General features: G+C 44.4%; 1 pseudogene; it reads right to left on the reverse strand.

The window, feature by feature from the left end:
- Positions 1-7,434: 7,434 nt before the first annotated feature.
- The window catches only part of LOC127053884 (cytochrome P450 2H2-like), a 29,604-nt pseudogene continuing 19,048 nt past the window's right edge, over positions 7,435-17,990 (reverse strand).

Below are 17,990 nucleotides of genomic sequence, written 5' to 3' on the forward strand. Positions count from 1 at the left end.
TCCACCAGACCAAGGGACTGGTGAGCGGCAGAGCGCCCCCCACGGCATGCCGCCGTGCATGAGGCTGCGAAATTGCTAGTGCTGGCCCTGATTACAGAGTGTAGCAATTATTCTGGGTTTTAGCAAGGAGTTCACTGGTATTTCATATTCTACACTTTATATATGGTGTGGTGGAACAGAGCATGCAAGTCAATAGCCTCTCAGTTCTGTTTGGTAAACTAGATTAGTCATTGTTCTGCAACAGAGACCAGATATCAAACTAGGAATGATCTCCCTTGAACCTTTACTTGTATATCATGTGTGTTTGCCCCTCCAGCCTTTGTTCCCTGTGTATTTGTCCAGAGAGGATAAAAGTTAATCACTGATGGGAGCAAATTCTTTGTATTCAGCTGCAGTGCATTTCCTGTGATGGGAAAAGCAACAGGGCAGGTGGCAGCTTCCAACTTCCAGACATCTTTTTCCATGCTGAAAGGAAAAGAAGGCAAGAGATGCACACTGCCAGGAAAATAGTTGTTGCTCCCAAAGGCTCAATTACAGAGTGTAGCAATTATTCTGGGTTTTAGCAAGGAGTTCACCAGTATTTCAGATTCCACACTTTATATATTGTATGGTGGAAGTGAGCATGAGAGCCAACAGCCTCTCTCAGTTCCATTTGGTAAACTAGATTAGTCACGGTCCAGCAAAAGAGACCTAACATCAAACTAGGAATGATCTCCCTTGAAACTTTATTTGTATATCATGTGTTTGCCCCTCCAGTCTTTGTTCCCCGTGTATTTGTCCAGAGAGGATAAAAGTTAATCATAAAGTGAATCTCTCTAAAGCTGTCTAGACTTCCATGGACTTCTTCAGTTTTGATAAATATTGCATGGAGGCAGGCTGTTAGCTGAAATATTACATATTTATACTGACAAAAAACTAGGTGAGCATATAGTTAAGGTTGTCCCAAAGTATATTGTTGGAGGCTATGTAATATGTAGCATGTATATTTTAGATGTTGGAACATGTGGAAAGATACCAACTTGTCTGGCAAGTAAAGAGAACAGCGAAGTGAAAAGCTGAGCTAGCAACCTGACCAGGTGACCACTCGCATCAGAAAAAAACGGAGTTAGCAAACTAATCATAGTGTTAGGCAAGAAAGTGGTTACAAATATATAATGAATAGCTTTGTAACAATGTATGTAAGGGAAGCACCTGGAAATGGGATGCACTTGCATTTAACCCTCTGCTATGCCCTATTTCATGGACTGGTCACTAACTGAAGCAACAAATAAATGACATACTTTCTTCAGCTCAAGAGTCGGTCTATGTAGCTGTGCGGGCTGGATAGTGGGGAAAAGAACCAGTGACCAATTGTGTCCTTCTAGAACACTGAGTTCAGCGAAACTTAAACTTCTCAAAAACCAGGCACTGAAGGGTTAAGGTATTTTAAATGCAAACTTGTGAAAACCAGGCAATTTAGGGTTAAGGTATCACCCACACAATGGTAGCTGCCTCCCTGGAGCTGGGAATCATCTGTATTCACTCCAGTTGCATTCGCTGAGGTGTATGGAATGGTGGAAGAGTTAGTTGGAGCAGCTGGCCAGAGCAGTGATTGTGGTATGAAGTGAATGGAGGGGGGCGTGCAAGCCCCACGTGGGTGTGATCAAAGCAAAGCAGTGCACATGTACCTTGAGAGTGGCAGTATGCCTCATGTTAGCACTGCCTTGTGTAGACTGTGACCATGTCTCTGCTACAAATTTTGCCAGTGTGAGTTACATTGGTGTACAGCTGAGAGTTGGTACGTTGATTATGCATGTGCGTACTTGGCTTCCTGTGTCAGCACAGTGTGTACTAGCCAAGAGTGCTTGTGCCAGTGCACAGGGTAATGAGCTATAGGCTGGTCTCCAGCTAAGCAATCTGCCACTGTTCAGCGCACTGTTGTTTGGGTAGTTTTGGCAATGCATGGTGGGGCATAAACAAGTCATATACAGGTGACTGGGCACAAGGCAACAACATCCCATAATGCTGTGATCTCCATCCCTTAATATAATCTCTATCCCTATAATTTTCATGCCTAGTTTCAATTTCCCACAAACTCGTGTGGGACTGGTCGCTGTCCACCAGCTCTGACAGAAGCATGGAGCCTGCACAGCTCTGAACGATTGTCACGCACGTTGAACGCACAGGACACACAATCCTCCAGTATTTGAAGAGCTGCATGAAGTACTACGGGGAACTGGATGATTTTCTGGGAGTCAGCTTGCGGTGAGACATAGGGAGAACTAATTCACGGGGATTGTTAGTGTTCATTGAGCAACTGCAGATGGTGGCGCACCACTTTTGGGCCCAAGCAGCGAACACTAGCTGGTGGGATTGCATGGCAATGCTGGTTTGGGATGACAAGCAGTGGCTGCAGAGCTTTCAGATGTGCAAGGCCACATTCCTGGATCTGTGTGCCGAGCTCACCCCAGCAATCCAACACAGGGACACCAAACTAAGAGCCATAGACAATGGAGGAGCAAGTGGTAAGCACACTGTGGAAACTTGCAACACTGAATTGCTACCAGTCAGTGGGAAGTCATTATGAAGTGGGAAAATACACTGTGGGGGCAGTTGTCATACAAGAGTGCAGGGCCATTAATTGTATCCTGCTATGCAATATGAAAATTGAAAGGTGGATAAGGAACTGGTTAAAGGGGAGACTCCAACGGGTCATACTGAAGGGTGAACTGTCAGGCTGGAAGGAGGTTACTAGTGGTGTTCCTCAAGGATCAGTTTTGGGACCAGTCTTATTTAACCTTTTTATTACTGACCTTGGCACAGAAAGCGGGAATGTGCTAATAAAGTTTGCGGATGACACAAAGCTGAGGAGTATTGCTAACACGGAGAAGAACCGGGATATCATACAGGAAGATCTGGATGACCTTGTAAACTGGAATAATAGTAATAGGATGAAATTTAATAGTGAAAAGTGCAAGGTCATGCACTTAGGGATTAATAATAAGAATTTTAGATATACATTGGGGACACATCAGTTGGAAGCAACAGAGGAGGAGAATGACCTTGGACTATTGGTTGATCACAGGATGACTATGAGCCGCCAATCTGATACGGCCGTTAAAAAAGCTAATGCGGTTTTAGGATGCATCAGGTGAGGTATTTCCAGCAAAGATAAGGAGGTGTTAGTACCGTTATATAAGGCACTGGTGAGACCTCATCTGGAATACTGTGTGCAGTTCTGGTCTCCCATGTTTAAGAAGGATGAATTCAAACTGGAACAGGTTCAGAGATGGGCTACTCGGATGATCAGAGGAATGGAAAACCTGCCTTATGAAATGAGACTCAAAGAGCTTGGCTTGTTTAGTCTAGCCAAAGAAGGCTGAGGGGGGATATGCTTGCTCTTTATAAATATATCAGAGGGATTAATATTAGGGAGGGAGAGGAATTATTTAAGCTTAGTACCAATGTAGACACAAGAACAAATGGGTATAAACTGGACACTAGGAAATTTAGACTTGAAATTAGATGAAAGTTTATAACCATTAGAGGAGTGAAGTTCTGGAACAGCCTTCCAAGGGCAGCAGTGGGGGCAAAAGACATATCTGGCTTTAAGACTAAGCTTGATAAGTTTATGGAAGGGATGGTATGATGGGATAGCTTAATTTTGGCAATTGATCTTTGATTATCAGCAGATAAGTATGCCCAGTGGTCTGTGATGGGATGTTGGATGGGATGGGATCTGAGTTACTGCAGAGAATTCTTTCCTGAGTGCTGGCTGGTGAATCTTGCCCACATGTTCAGGGTTTAGCTGATTGCCATATTTGGGGTCGGGAAGGAATTTTCCTCCGGGGCAGATTGGCAGAAGCCCTGGAGGTTTTTCGCCTTCCTCTGCAGCGTGGGGCATGGGTCACCTGCTGGTGGATTCTCTGCAGCTTGAGGTCTTCAAACCACTATTTGAAGACTTCAATAATTCGGACATAGGTTAGGGGGTTGTTATAGAAGTGGATGGGTAGGGTTCTGTGGCCTGCTTTGTGCAGGAGGTTAGACTAGATGATCATATTGGTCCCTTCTGACCCTAAAGTCTATGAGTCTATGAGTCTATGAGACTGTGACTCTCAGCAATGTGCAGGATATAGTGAATGGCTTTGCACTCTTGGGTTCCTGAAGTACAGTCAAGGCCGCCCAGAGGATTCAGGGGGCCTGGGATAAAGCAATTTCAGGGGCCCCTTTCCTAAAAATAAGTTGCAATACTATAGTATCATGTATTTGGAAATGTCAAAAATAACCAGTGAAATACATTCAAAAATTAATTTTTACTAATTTGAAAATACACAAAATACATTATATAAAAAGATTAGATGCTTTAATGGTATGTATACATTTGCAGTTACATAATGGGCTGTCACTGGGTGATGGTGATGGTTGATGCCAATGGGCTGTTGCTGCCTGGGGGTGGCGCTGCTGTTGCCAAAGGCTGGGTGGGGAGCTGGGTTTTGGGTTGGGGGGTGCTCGGTTCACAGGGGCTGGGTTCAGAGCTGAGGGTCAGGGCTGTGGGGGGATGGGGTTGGAGGTTGCCCAGCTCAGAGAGACTGGGCTCGGAGCTGGGGGTCAGGGCTGGGTGAGGGGGAGGTCAGGGAGTCCGGCTCAGAGGGGTTTACCATGCTGCTTACTCCCGCCTCCCCCCTCCCACTAAGCCTCAGCGTGCTGAAACCAGGAGCAGCCCTGGACAGTGCTGGAGTGGCCTGCCTCCATGGGACCTGAGCTCACAGACCCATCCCCTTACCATGCAGCTCTGAGCAGGAGGAGCTCAGGCCCTGCCCCCTTACCACGCGGCTCTGAGCGGAAGGCACTCAGGCCCTGCCTGAGCCAGGCTGCTTTAGCTCTGTCCAGAGCTGCTCCTGGACGTAGTGCACTGAGGCACCGGGGATGGGGGAAGGCGGAGGCAAGCCTTGGACATTCTCATGTGGGCCTGGGGAAAATTGCCCCATTTGCGCCCCCGGGCAGCCCTAACTACAGTGGAGTAATAGACAGCATGCATATCCCTATTTTGGCCCTAGAGCACCTTGCCACAGAGTACATCAACAGAAAGGGCTACTTTTCCATTATCATGCAAGTGCTGATGGATCACTGGGAATGCTTCACTGACATCTGTGTTGGCTAGTCAGGGAAGATGAGTGATGCTTGCCTCTTTAAGAACACAGGACTATTCAGAAAGCTACAAGCAGGGACATTCTGTCCTGACCAGCTGATAACCACTGACAATTTTGAAATTGCAGTAGAGATCCTGGGGGATCCAGTCTACGTCTTACTCCCCCGGTTCATGAAGACATACACTGGCCACCGTGAGAGCCTCAACAACAAGCTCAGCAGCTGCAGAATGACAGTTGAATGTGTGTTTGGTGTATGGAAAGGGCGCTGGTGTTGTTTACTTATTGGATTGGATCTGAGCGCAAAAAATATCACAAAGGTTATAGCTGCCTGTTGCATCCTGCATAACACCTCTGAAGCAAAGAGGGAGAACTTGCCTCGGGGTGGAGGTGGAGCAGCTGTTTGCTGAGTTTAAACAGCCGGACACAGGAGCTACCAGACGAGCTCAATGCAGAGTTACATGACTTAGGGAGGCTTTGAAAGGGCACTTTAACAGCAAACCAGAGTAAAGTGCTGTGGTGCAGCACAACCTGACACTGCAGTCTGGGAGCCTGTTAGTCTGCAGCCTGGGAGCCTCCACCTCATCCTCAGTGCTTAACAGTCCCACTTCTTTTTTCCTTGTTTTCTAATTATTATTATGGCCAAAAAAACCTTTTACTATTGGTTTTAATTCCCTTTGCAAGGTACAACTCTGCTTAACTTTTGGCAGTTCTCACTTTATCCCTACAATTTCTGACCTCCAAGAGGTAGCTTTCCTTGCTGATCCAGCCTATCTTCCATTCCTTGTACGCTTTCTGCTTTCTCTTAATCACTTGTTTGAGATGCTTCCTCATCCAGCTTCGTCTGGAGCCCTTCCCAGCAATTTTTTCGCCCCTTTCTTGGGATGCAGCCTTCAGATAGTTTCTGTAACGTTGTCTTCTCCACATTCAAATCATAGAGTTCTTCAGTCCAGTCCACTTCCCTAACTAATTCTCTTAAGTTTTTAAAGTCAGCACTTTTGAAATCCAGGGCCCTAGTTGCAGATCAATTTTTGTTTTTCCATTCATTTAGTTTAAACTGAATTAGCTTATGATCACTAGAACCAAGATTGTCCCCTACAAACAGTTGTTCCATGAGGTCCTCAGTACCTCCCAATACCAAATCTAAATTGGCATCATGTCTTGTTGGTTCAGTGACTATTCGGTGAATGAATCTGCACCTCCCAGCTTGGTCCTAGCCCTGGAACATGTATCACAAAACTACATAAATATGAAAATATATGGAAGTGTTGAGATGAGTTGGAAAATTATGAGAAGCAACTTTATTAACACTGTGCTTAATTAACTTGCATGAACGAGCAGGGGAGGGAGAACTTTAGTTCAGTCCAATGCCACATAAACTCTGCCTATCAAAGTAGGCTATTGAGCCAAAAGCATTACATCATCACAATTTATTCTCATTGGTTCTTGTTAGAAAGCTTATTCCTTCACTTTCCCACTTCCCTGGCCCTTCTCGCATGAACAGAGAGCAACAATACCCGAAGTCCGAAGGTGAAAACAATTCGATGTTTATTGGGGTGAACTTCCAGCAAGCTTAAATCTAAGTTCCTTTTTCCTTATTTTCAAATTCCAACTTACTTCCTGTTTGTCCCTAGTTTATATAATAATATTCTCAGCTATACCTTAACCAATCATTCTACTAAAATTTACCTAACCAATCCTAACGTATTGTAACATGATTAGCTAACCAATTATATCACACCACCTTAATTAGCTTGCACCCAGCAAAATTAATTATACAGCAGACAAAAACAATCACAGAACCAGACAGAGATCATGCAAATAAACATAACAAAGTGGGAACTATAATGACAAAACAATACAGAAGTGAGGATTTCACAACCACATCTATACCGACATAACGGTTTCCCAGCTGTGTCTATTAAAAAGTGAGTTCTTACCAGACAGAAAAGTATCAAAGTAAATTTTCTTTTACATCTTCTTGGCTCTTCCCTTTCTGTGGAGGTGATAGATTGGATCACCTACCTAACAGCCCCAGATTGCCTTATTTCACTGTGCCTAGTTTAAAATGTAAGGATGTGACTGCACACTTCCCAGCTTATGGCTGCCTCTGCTGTTTAGCCAGAGCCTTTACAGCCAGGCTTAAATATCTATATCCTAAAAGCTGGACACAGTTACCAACTCTTTGTCAATAAAGAAGCCTTAGAGCTTCCTAACAAAGTTTCCATAGTTGTCAACCAACTCACAAATGAACTAAATCATACCCAGCTTCTGTTCCAACCTGAGCCTGTCTAGAAACTCTGCATGATTATTCTACGCGGCTTTTTGAGTCAATTGTACAGTTCTGCAAAATCGTTGTCAGTACCAAAAAGAGCTCCACCCGAGCCAGACCCTCTCCCACGCAAATCCGCTTCCCTGCAATGAAAAAGGAATTTTGAGTCGATGCTGGAGATCTTTCTTTGCAGCACATTTTAAATATGGTTATTATGGGAGCAAAATCTCAGGATTAAAGTTACATGCACAGAGTGATTCAGGGCAAGTGCATGGAGGATAATGGCTGTTTCTCAGAGTTCAGTAAGGTATGAAAGTATGAGGGTTTAAGAAGCCGCTTACAGATAATTTGAAGAACTGAGTTCCTTATATTGACGATTTAGAGGCAGTTTGGGGTGAAGGGTGGGAAGATGTGGGGGGCAGCAAGATGTGGGGTTTGAGGAATACATTATCCACATTCCAAATGAGCTAAACAGTTTTTTGGGGCAGTGACATGGTGGTGATTGAGTAGAAGGGGAGAAGTAACAAGTACGGAGGTGTAGGTGTCCTGAGTAGCAGGATGGAGGAAGAAGGCTGAAAGACACTGTTAACAGAGTGACAGGGAAGCTCGGTAACTTAGATTCAAGTAGAGAAGTTATGTAGCCCCTTGATGAGATCAAGAAGGCTGAGGTATTTAATGCCCCTTCTGCTTCAGTCTTCACTGGGAAGGTGAATGGTGACCACATATTCAACACATTTAATGTAAATAACAAGAGGAAAGAAATGCACTCCAAAATAGGGGGAGAACAGGTTAAAGAATATTTAGATAAGTTAGACATATTCAAGTCAGCAGAGGCCAATGAAATTAAGGGACTAGCTGAAGCAATCTCAGGACTGTTAGCAATTATCTTTGAGAACTCATGGAAGATGGGTGAGGTCCCAGAAGTCTGGAAATGGAAAAACATAGTACCTATCTCTAACAAGTGGAAGAAAGAGGACCTGGGGAATTATCGACCAGTCAGCCTGGAAAGATACTGGAACAAAGTATTAAATAATCGATTGGTAAATACCTAGAAGATAATGGGGTTATAAGGAATAGCCAGCATGGATTTGTCAAGAGCAAATCACGCCAAAACAACCAGATTTCCTTCTTTAACAGGGTTACTAACCTAGAGAACAGAGGGGAAGCAGTAGATGTGATATAACTTTGTTTTAATATGGCTTTTGACACAGATTCTCATGACATTCTCATTAGCAAACTAGGGAAATGTTTGCTAAAGATGAAATTACTATAAGATGGGTTCAGAACTGTTTGAAAAAAAAATGTACTCAGAGAAAAGCTATCAATGGTTTGCTTTCAGACTGCAAGGGTGTGTATATACTGGGGTCCAGGAAGGACCTTTCTTGCGTCCAGTACTAGTTAATATTTTCATTAATGACTTGGATAATGGACTGGAGAATATGCTTATAATATATGAACATTTATACTGCACAACTATAAAATGGGGACTAGCTAGCTAAGCAGTAGTACTGCTGAAAAGGATGCAGGTGGTGGAAGGGTTATAGTGGTTCACAAACTGAATATCAGTCAACCATGTGATGCAGCTGCAAAGAAGGCTAATAACATTCTGGGGTGTATTAACAAGAGTATTGTATATAAGACACGGAGGTAACTCTCCTACTCTGCTCAGCACTAGTGAGGTCTCAGCCGAAGTACCCTATCCAATTCTGGGCACCACGCTTTAGGAAAGATGTGGATAAATTAAAGAGAGTGCTGAAGAGAGCAACAAAAATGATCAAAGGTTTAGAAAACCTGATCACTAAGGAAAGGTTAACAAAACTGGGCATGTTTAGTCTTGATGAAAGAAGATTGAGGAGGGACCTGATAACAGTCTTCAAATATGTGAAGGACTGTTAGTAAAAGAACTGGGATCAATTGTTTTCCATGTCCACTGAAGGTAGGACAAGTAGTAATGGGCTTAATCTGCAAGAAGGGAGATTTAGGTTAGATATTAGGAAAACTTTTTTAACTATACAGAGAGTCAAACTGTGGAACAGGCTTCCAAGTGAGGTGATGGAATCCCCATCACTGGAAGGTTTTAAGAACAGGCTGGACAAATATCTGTCATGGATGGTCTAAATTTACATGGTCCTGTCGAGGTCCCTTCCAACCACGCATTTCTAGGATCTCTCTCCAGCTGTCTATGCAGTTGGCTTTGTCTTACTGTATGTTTGGTACCCCCTTCAATTTTAGTGTTATCTGCTTGTTTGATCATGGATTAATCTGTACCCAACAGACACCACACAAAGCAAGACACAAAGTTGCCAGGCAGAACGCAGAGAAGGGAGTGTGTAGTTAGTCAAAAAACTCATTTCAGACCAAGGAACGGAAAGTGACACTCTTTAAAGACGGATAGATGCTTTGCTAGCAGGACAGACTCTGCATCATAGGCCACGTGAAAAAAAAATGCACGAAATAGTCTGAGAGACACTAGGAAGTTCAAGGGAAAGCCAGAAGACAGTCTAGGATTTGAAATACAATGGCTTATTTTATGTACAGAAAAAGGCAGGAAGAAGTCACTCTTCTGAAAGGCATCATTTTCATCCAAGAAATGTCCCAGGTTAAATTGCTCTGGGTTTGGAAATTCCCTGCTGTTATATAGAACTGACTTGAGTGCAGGGAATATCATGGTGCCCTGAATTAGCAACTGCAGAAGAAAAGAGTTACAGTGGATACTATCCAAAAGAGAGAAGCCTCCAAAATTCACTGAGCTGGACTGCAGAATCCATCTTTGTTTTTCTTCATTTCCTTGTGTAAACAGAGTCAAGATGAGCTCTACCCTAACATCTGGTGGTGAATTATGGCGAGTGTGGAAAAGAATTTCAGGGGCTGATCATGTTTGCATAGGCACACCCATCCCGCATGGCATAGCCCACAGCAGCCTGGGATGGTTGCTTTGGCAGCTGTGGGATCCCCAGTTTCTTTGTTGTTGGGGCGGGAGGAGTGGAGTGTTGTCACCCTGATTGTGTGGATGAGGAACTGTGAAACTGCTTTGTGACAGGGAGTCTCACCATCAACTGAGTGGCACTCGCTAGACAAAGGAGTGGGCTCCTTGTGTGAGACAGAAGCATCAATTGCACCTCCTTCTCTCTCCACTGTTGAATACCAGAGCTGATTTTTGATCTCCTTAAGAATCTAAGTTACAGGTTCCTGAGCTGAACTCACTAAGAGCTGAAATCACTAAAGAGCTGTACTAACTAGTGATGGAGCCTAAAACTATATTGAGGAGCAGATCAGCTGGCGGAGCGCAGCAGTTTGAGGGACAATTAGAGTGCCCATGGAGCGAGCAGAGCTGAGCAGTTTGCGGGGACAGCTGGAGCAGATCACGGGATAGCTTGTGGAGCAGAGCAGCTGGCAGGGTGGAGTGGAGCAGAGCTGAGCAGTTCGTGGGGAAGGCAGAAGCAGAATCCCACAGAGAGGCAGGGCAGTTGGCCCCGGACCACGTAAGGTGCCCCTTTCTACCCAGGCTGGCAGGGGGAAAACCTCTGCAGATAGACTCTTGAACTCTGTGGCTGCACTGACCCGGGACAGAGACTTTTGGGTTGCTGGACTTTTGGGACTGTGGGTGATCTTTAGGTTGCTGGACTCTAGGGACATTTGGGGTATTGGACTTTGGAGTCTTGGGTTGATTTTGGGGTTGCTGGACTCAAGAGCCCAGGGAAGAGGACACGGCTCAATATCCTGGGGTGGGTCTTTGCTCATGGTTTGGTCTATGAATGCTAGTTGAGGTGTTTTCTCAATTTAATGCTATGTTGTTTATCTCATGTTATAAAACATTTTCTGCTACACCGAGACTCTGTGCTTGCGAGAGGGGAAGTATTGCCTCTTCGAGGCACCCAGGGGTGTGTAAGATTTTTCCAGGTCACTGGGTGGAGGCTTGAGCTGGTTCTGCATTACATTGTAGGGAAGGAACCTCTATGTATTGAACCCGGCCCTTGCTGCTATCAATTCGGCCTGGCAGAAGGGTTACACTTGCATCTCCTGATCATTATGCTTTCAACCAGAAGCAGAAATATTAAAATTTCATGAGCACAGTTATACCCACTGCACAGCAGTTCACCCTTTGTACTACTCACTGGCAGATCTAGAATACATTGAGTGACTTTGGGAAGTCACTTTTGGTGTCAGAGCTCCTGTTGCCCCCCTCTGTAAAATGGGGATAGCGATACTACCTCCTCTTGGTAAAGTGCTTTGAGATACAGCAGATAAGTATTATTATTCAGCATATCAGACCCAGCAAAATACCCCTGCCAGTGAGAGAGAAGCTACATCAAATAAATTATTTCTGGGAAGTCCTCTGGCCTATGTTATACAGGTCAGACTAGATGATCACAATCGTCCTTGCTGGCCTTGTATATCTGTCCACCAGTATCTTTGGAGGATGTTAAGCAGAAGCTACTAAAGTTAGATATTTTGAAATCAGCAGGTCCAGGTAACTTGCATTCGAGAGTTCTAAAAGAGCTGGTCGTGGCACTTGGTGGACCATGCTGATTTTCAATAAGTCTTGGGGTAGTGAGGAAGTTCCAGAAAACTGGAAGAAAGCCAATGCTGTGCCAATTTTTAAAAAGGGTCAGTGGGATCAGCTGGTTAATCACCGGTCTATCAGCCTGACATCGATCCCAGACAAGATAATAAAGCAGATATTGTGGGGCTAGATTAATAAATAACTAAAGGAGGATAGTGTAATTAATGCAAATCAATATGCGGTTATGGAAAATAGATTCTGTCAAACTAACTTGATATCCTTTTTTGATGAGATTAGAAGGGTGGTTGATAAGGGTAATAGAACGACATACTTAGGCTTTTGTAAGGCATGACTTGGTATCGTATGACATTTTGATTAAAAAAACAGAACAATAAAAAATTAATATGGCACATATTAAATGGATTAAAAACTGGCTAACTGATAAATCTCAAAATTTAATTGTAAATAGGAAATTGTTATTGAGCAGGTCTGTTTTCAGTGGGATCCTGCAGGGACTGGTTCTTGGCCCTATGCTATTTAACATTTTTAACAATGACGTAGAAGAAAACAGAAAATCATCACTGATAAAGTTTGCAGATGACACAAAACTTGTGGGAGTGGCAACTAGTGAAGACAGGTCACTGATTCAGAGCAATCTAGCTTGCTTGGTAAAATGGGTGCAAGCAAACAATATGTATTTCAATACAGCTAAATGTAAATATAGATATCTGGGAACAAAGAAGGCAGGCCAGATTTACAGGATGGGGCCTTTATCCTAGTAGAATAATGACTTTTCAAAAGATTTGGGGGTTGTGGTGCATAAACAGCTGAACGTGAGCTCCTACTGTAACGCTGTGGCCAAATAAGCTAGTGCTATCCTGGGATGCAAAACAGGGGAATTTCGACTATGTATTTGGCAGTGGTGAGACGCCTGCCGGAATACTGTGTCCAATTCTGGCGCCCACAACTCAAATGACTAAAGAATTAGAAAACATGTCTTATAGGGATATGTTCAAGGAGCTTAATCAGTGACTTGATAACAGTCCATAAGTATCTATAAGTGCATGGTGAACAAATATTTAATAATGGGCTCCCCAATCTATCAGAGAGAGGTGTAACATGATCTAGTCACTGGAAGCTGAAGCTAGACAATTTCAGACTAGAAATAAGGTGGAAGTTTTCAACAGTTAGAGTAATTACCCATCGGAACAATTTCTCAAGGGACGTGGTGGATTCTCCATCACTGACAATTTCTTAAAATCAAGATTGGATGTTTTTCTAAAAGATCTGCTCTTGGACAAGTCCCATGGCCCATGATATATAGGATATCAGACTAAAGAATCACAATGGTCCTTAGAATCTATTAGTCTATTTAATATAAATCTAAGTCTATTTTTCATTATTTAGTAAACAAAAACCAAGAATTAACTGTGTAAGCTTGGCTCACTATTAAAAATACCTTAAGCTTGAAGTGTAGTTTTTTGTTTTTGTATTTGTATTGATTGGCTTGCATTCAGTTCCAGAAATAAGGTTGGGAGGGCTCTAATACTTTTTAAATATATTCAGTCATTTCCATTTTCTATGATGTTCTGCGTGTGAACTAATTGTGCCAAGAAATTTCCCCAGAAACAAAATCCCTTCGGCCTCAAAAGAAGAGAATGTTTCTGCCTGCTAGTTTGATATCAAAACCTTAGTGATTACCATTGCTAAATGCATTTTCTATTCCATATCGAAATGCCACAGCTAGAATCTGAAACCCTTTCCTGGACTGAAAGCCCAGTCTGCAGACTGCAAACTGCTGATCTGATTCATGCAGAGGCTTGGAGGGATTCAATAATAATTGGTATAATATTGGTAAATCAGCAACAAAAAAACCACCACACAAAATCTAACTGAAGCATTTCCATTGCGAATTATTCAAAATTAAGAAGAGAAAAAGGTAAAAGAACTCGACCCTTCACAGACACATTGAGAACTGACCTTGGGAATAACATACTGTTTGAGATGAACATCTCTAGCCACAGCAAGTGAGACACTTAATGGGACAAGAGCGATGAATCTCTGGATTTCATGTACCACAGCATCTGTGTAGGGCATCTGGCTTCGATCCACCATGCAGGGGCTTCGACTTTGGCCAATCACACGGTCAATCTCTTTGTGAATTTTCTCTGTCATCAGATTAATGAGGCTTAATTACAATGGTAAAGAAGAGGATTCCCATAGATTTGCCCACCATTGTGTCACACTATCTGCAGTTTGGGATTATAACAAACCTGGTCAAACTTCACTGATCTGGACTGAGAGAGGAATTCAATCACAACGGCCTATTCAGCCTTTGGATCCTTTGCTCAGACTGTCAATACGGGGACAAGTAATATCCATTGTAATGGTGCTTTTTGGATGAGAACTCCTGCCTGCAGGAAACTGGAGTAGAAACGCCCCCCCCCCAAACACATCTTCAACTCACTTCACATAAACTAATGAGCCACCACCATGTTACAGCAACAGGCCAGGCATGGTGCATTTTGGTGACTAAAGGGGAGATGTCTATATCCATTTACTGGTCCATGCATTCCTCACATCCCCCGAGGACCTAACATTTTGTGTGTTTCAGAAAGGAAGACTTTTACCTTCTATTTCGGGGTATTTCAGAAGAATAAGAGTCCATATATCAGAGTGATGCTGGTTGTCCCTGTTCCACCGACAAATAACTCTATTGTGCTTCGTGCCAAACTTTCCACATTAAATTCTGACTGGATAGTCTTTTGCTCCTGAAAAAAGATTTGGTGACAATCTTTGATTCTTGATGGTAAAACTGTAGGATATATTGAGATATTCAGATATATATCCTTCTACCCAGCAGGTGACCCACCTCTGATCATTATAAAAATCCCGCAAAAGTGGCCCATAGCACCTGATATTACAAATGTATTATCGTGGTGCATTGGGTCTTTTCTGTGCAATACGCTGACTTTTTTTTTTTTTTATACATGAAGGAGGAGAGCAGAGTTTGACCATTATAATGTATCTTCCTTGGGCAGAGAGCATGTCTTCCCTTTGGGCCTTCTTCAAAGCCATGTCCTATGTTGTTGCTTAACAAATTAATCCCGATGATATGTATAACCCACTCCACAGGAAAACAAAAGGGCTACTGCCTTCACATACCTCTCCCATTTTGACGAGGAAAACATCAATAAAGTCTTGAGGGTAGTTGGGATCCAGAGACTCTTTGTGCGTCTTCACTCTCTCCAGATCTTCTGAACTCCTGAGCATTTTTTAAATATCCTCCGATAAGGCCCAGGGATGTAATCCATGAGAGTCGGGAAAAAAGAGCGCAGCTATAAAGGATGAAAGAAAAACACAGTTTGATATATCTGGGCACAACAGTCATAGTGTTCACTCAAATGAATCAAGTACAGCAGAACGATACAACATTTCTTTGACACCTTCTTATGAAAATGGATTCCACAGATCATTGCAAACTCCACTAAGTAATACTATCAAACATACATAAATTCCTCACAAAAACAGCAGTGACCTTCAATCATATCAGCTAAGGTATGCTCCATTTTTTCCCCACATAAAACCAGCCCCAGTACACACATCCTTTTCTTGAAAAACAAAACAAAACAAAACACTCAAGTACCCAACCTTAGCTCTGATCACAAATTTTCTTAAGCAGTAATAAACCATGTAGCCTTTAAAAGGAAAATATATGTTAGACTTCCAGAGGTGGCAGTAAAAGGGTCACATTCTCTGCTGTGGTGTAACTCCCTTTATTTTAACTGAGTGATGCCAACAAAGAGTTTGGCCCTTCATTGCGCAATTAGCGAGGTTTTCAGGAATGAGGGTGTGTCTGGTGGCTGGCTGTGAGCTGGAAATGAAAGGAAGTTTGCTTTGGAGGTGAGAAATATCTTCAGATTCACTATCATGTTGCTTATATGATAAGGCATGTGACATGTCACTGGTGTGGATGTTAATATTTTAACTGGCAACTTGCTTGATTTTTACCAGTAATATTGACAGTGAAAGTCCATAAGCAAACTTAATTCTGGGCTAATGAAGTGTTTTGTGTGGGATTTTAAACAAGACTTAGAAACAAGTTTGAGGCTGGGTTTCGCAGTAGCTTCATCCTAATGAAGAGAATAAGACCATTATGGGAATCTGAATTAACACTTGCTTAAGGAAAATTAATAGTTAAAGAAAGAAATCTCTGTCCCCTCCCCCAGTATAAATAAGGAGAATGGAATAAACCCCTGAACATACCGCTGTCCAGAGAGAGCTCTGGAGCTTGTCATTTTCCTGTATGAGATTAATTAAAATAACAAATTTCTTATCTTCATAGTCAAACCGGTCCCAAAAGACAGTGGAGCAGATGACATTGGAGAGTGCGTGGGTAAGGAAGAGGGTGGCGTCAAAGGGCCACCCTGGAGCAAAATAAAACTACAAAGAGTCAGTCAGGACCGGCGCTAGGGTTTCACGCGCCCTAGGCGCACAGCCATTTCACTGCCCCCCGCACTGATTCCGTGGCTCCGGTGGAGCTGCCGCAGTCATTCCTGCGGGGGTGTCCGTTAGTCCGTGGCTCTGGTGAAGCTGCCACAGGCATGCCTGTGGGAGATCTACCGGAGCTGCGCGAGCAACCAACTGTCCGCAGGCATGACTGCGACAGCTCCACCGGAGCCGCGGACCAACGGACCCTCCACAGGAATGCCTGCGGCAGGTCAACCGGAGCCGCCTGCCGCCCCCCCCGACAAAATGCTGCCTCCCGAATAATTCTGGTGCCCTAGGTGATTGCCTAGGCTCAGGACCGGCGCTAGGGGTTTGAGCGCCCTAGGCGCACGGCAATTTCGCCGCCTCGCGCGCTAGTCCCACGGCTCCGCTGGAGCTGCCACAGTGGTGCCTGCAGAGGGTTCCGGTGCTCCGTGGTTCCGGTGGAGCTGCCGCAGTGATGCCTGCGGGAGGTCCACCAGAGCCGTGGAGCACCGGACCCTCCGCAGGCACCACTGCGGCAGCTCCACCGGAGCCGCGGAGCACCGGACCCTCCTCAGGCTCCACTGCGGCAGCTCCACCGGAGCCGCCTGCCGCTTCCTCAGGCAAAACGGCGCCTACCAATTCTTCTGGTGCCTAGGCGATTGCCTAGGCTGCCTAAATGGTGGCGCCGGACCTGGAGTCAGTTTCAATTCAGTGTCTTCACCCCCGGCATCAGAGTCACTGGCAGCACGGGGACATTGTGGATCTCCCACCTCAGGGCAAGGTGGGGCTGACCGCAATAATCCCTGAGGAGGGTGGGTTAGGGCTGCCCCAATCACTACTCTTACCTCTCACATGCTAAATTAAACAAACACCACTTTTTCTGCTGGCAATCAATTTTCACTCTGCTCTGCTTCTTAGCACACTGTGGTCTGACCAGGGGCCATCATTTTTTGGTATTGCCACCCGTACTTCTGCACTGCTGCCTGCAGAGCTGGACCCTCAGTCAGCAGCTGCCACTCTCCGGCTGCCCAGCTTTGAATGCAGCAACGCGGAAGCAAGGATGGCATGGTATAGTACTGCCACTCTTACTTCTGTGCTGCTGCTGGCAGGGCGCTGCCTTCAAAGCTGAGCTCCTGGCCAACAACCACTGCTCTCCAGCCACCCAGTTAAGAAGGCAGTGCAGACGTAAGGGTGGCAATATGGTGACCCCCCCTTAAAATAACATTGCGCCTCCCCTGCAACTCCCTTTTTGGTCAGAGCCCCCACTTTGAGAAACACTGGCCTCCCCTGTGAAATCTGTATAGTATAGAGTAAAAGCACACAAAAGGCCAGATTTCAGGGGGGAGACCAGATTTCACGGTCCGTGATGGGTTTTTCATGGCCGTGAATTTGGTAGGGCCCTAATTATCACTAAATCCTAGAGCACAGCAATCTCCTCTTGGCGCTGCCAGCCCGGGCTGTGCAGTGTAAATACACAGTTGTTGTGCTAGGGAAGGAATAAAGGCTCCCAGCTCAACAGCAGGGGGGATAGGTCTTCTTTCCGCCTTCAGAGTGCGCTAAGCAGGCCCCACAGCTCAGCTCACACAGCTGGAGAGGCTGGAATTTCCCACTGGCT

The sequence above is a fragment of the Gopherus flavomarginatus genome, chromosome 6 (genome assembly GCF_025201925.1).
Source record: "Gopherus flavomarginatus isolate rGopFla2 chromosome 6, rGopFla2.mat.asm, whole genome shotgun sequence".
Classification (NCBI taxonomy): domain Eukaryota; kingdom Metazoa; phylum Chordata; order Testudines; family Testudinidae; genus Gopherus; species Gopherus flavomarginatus.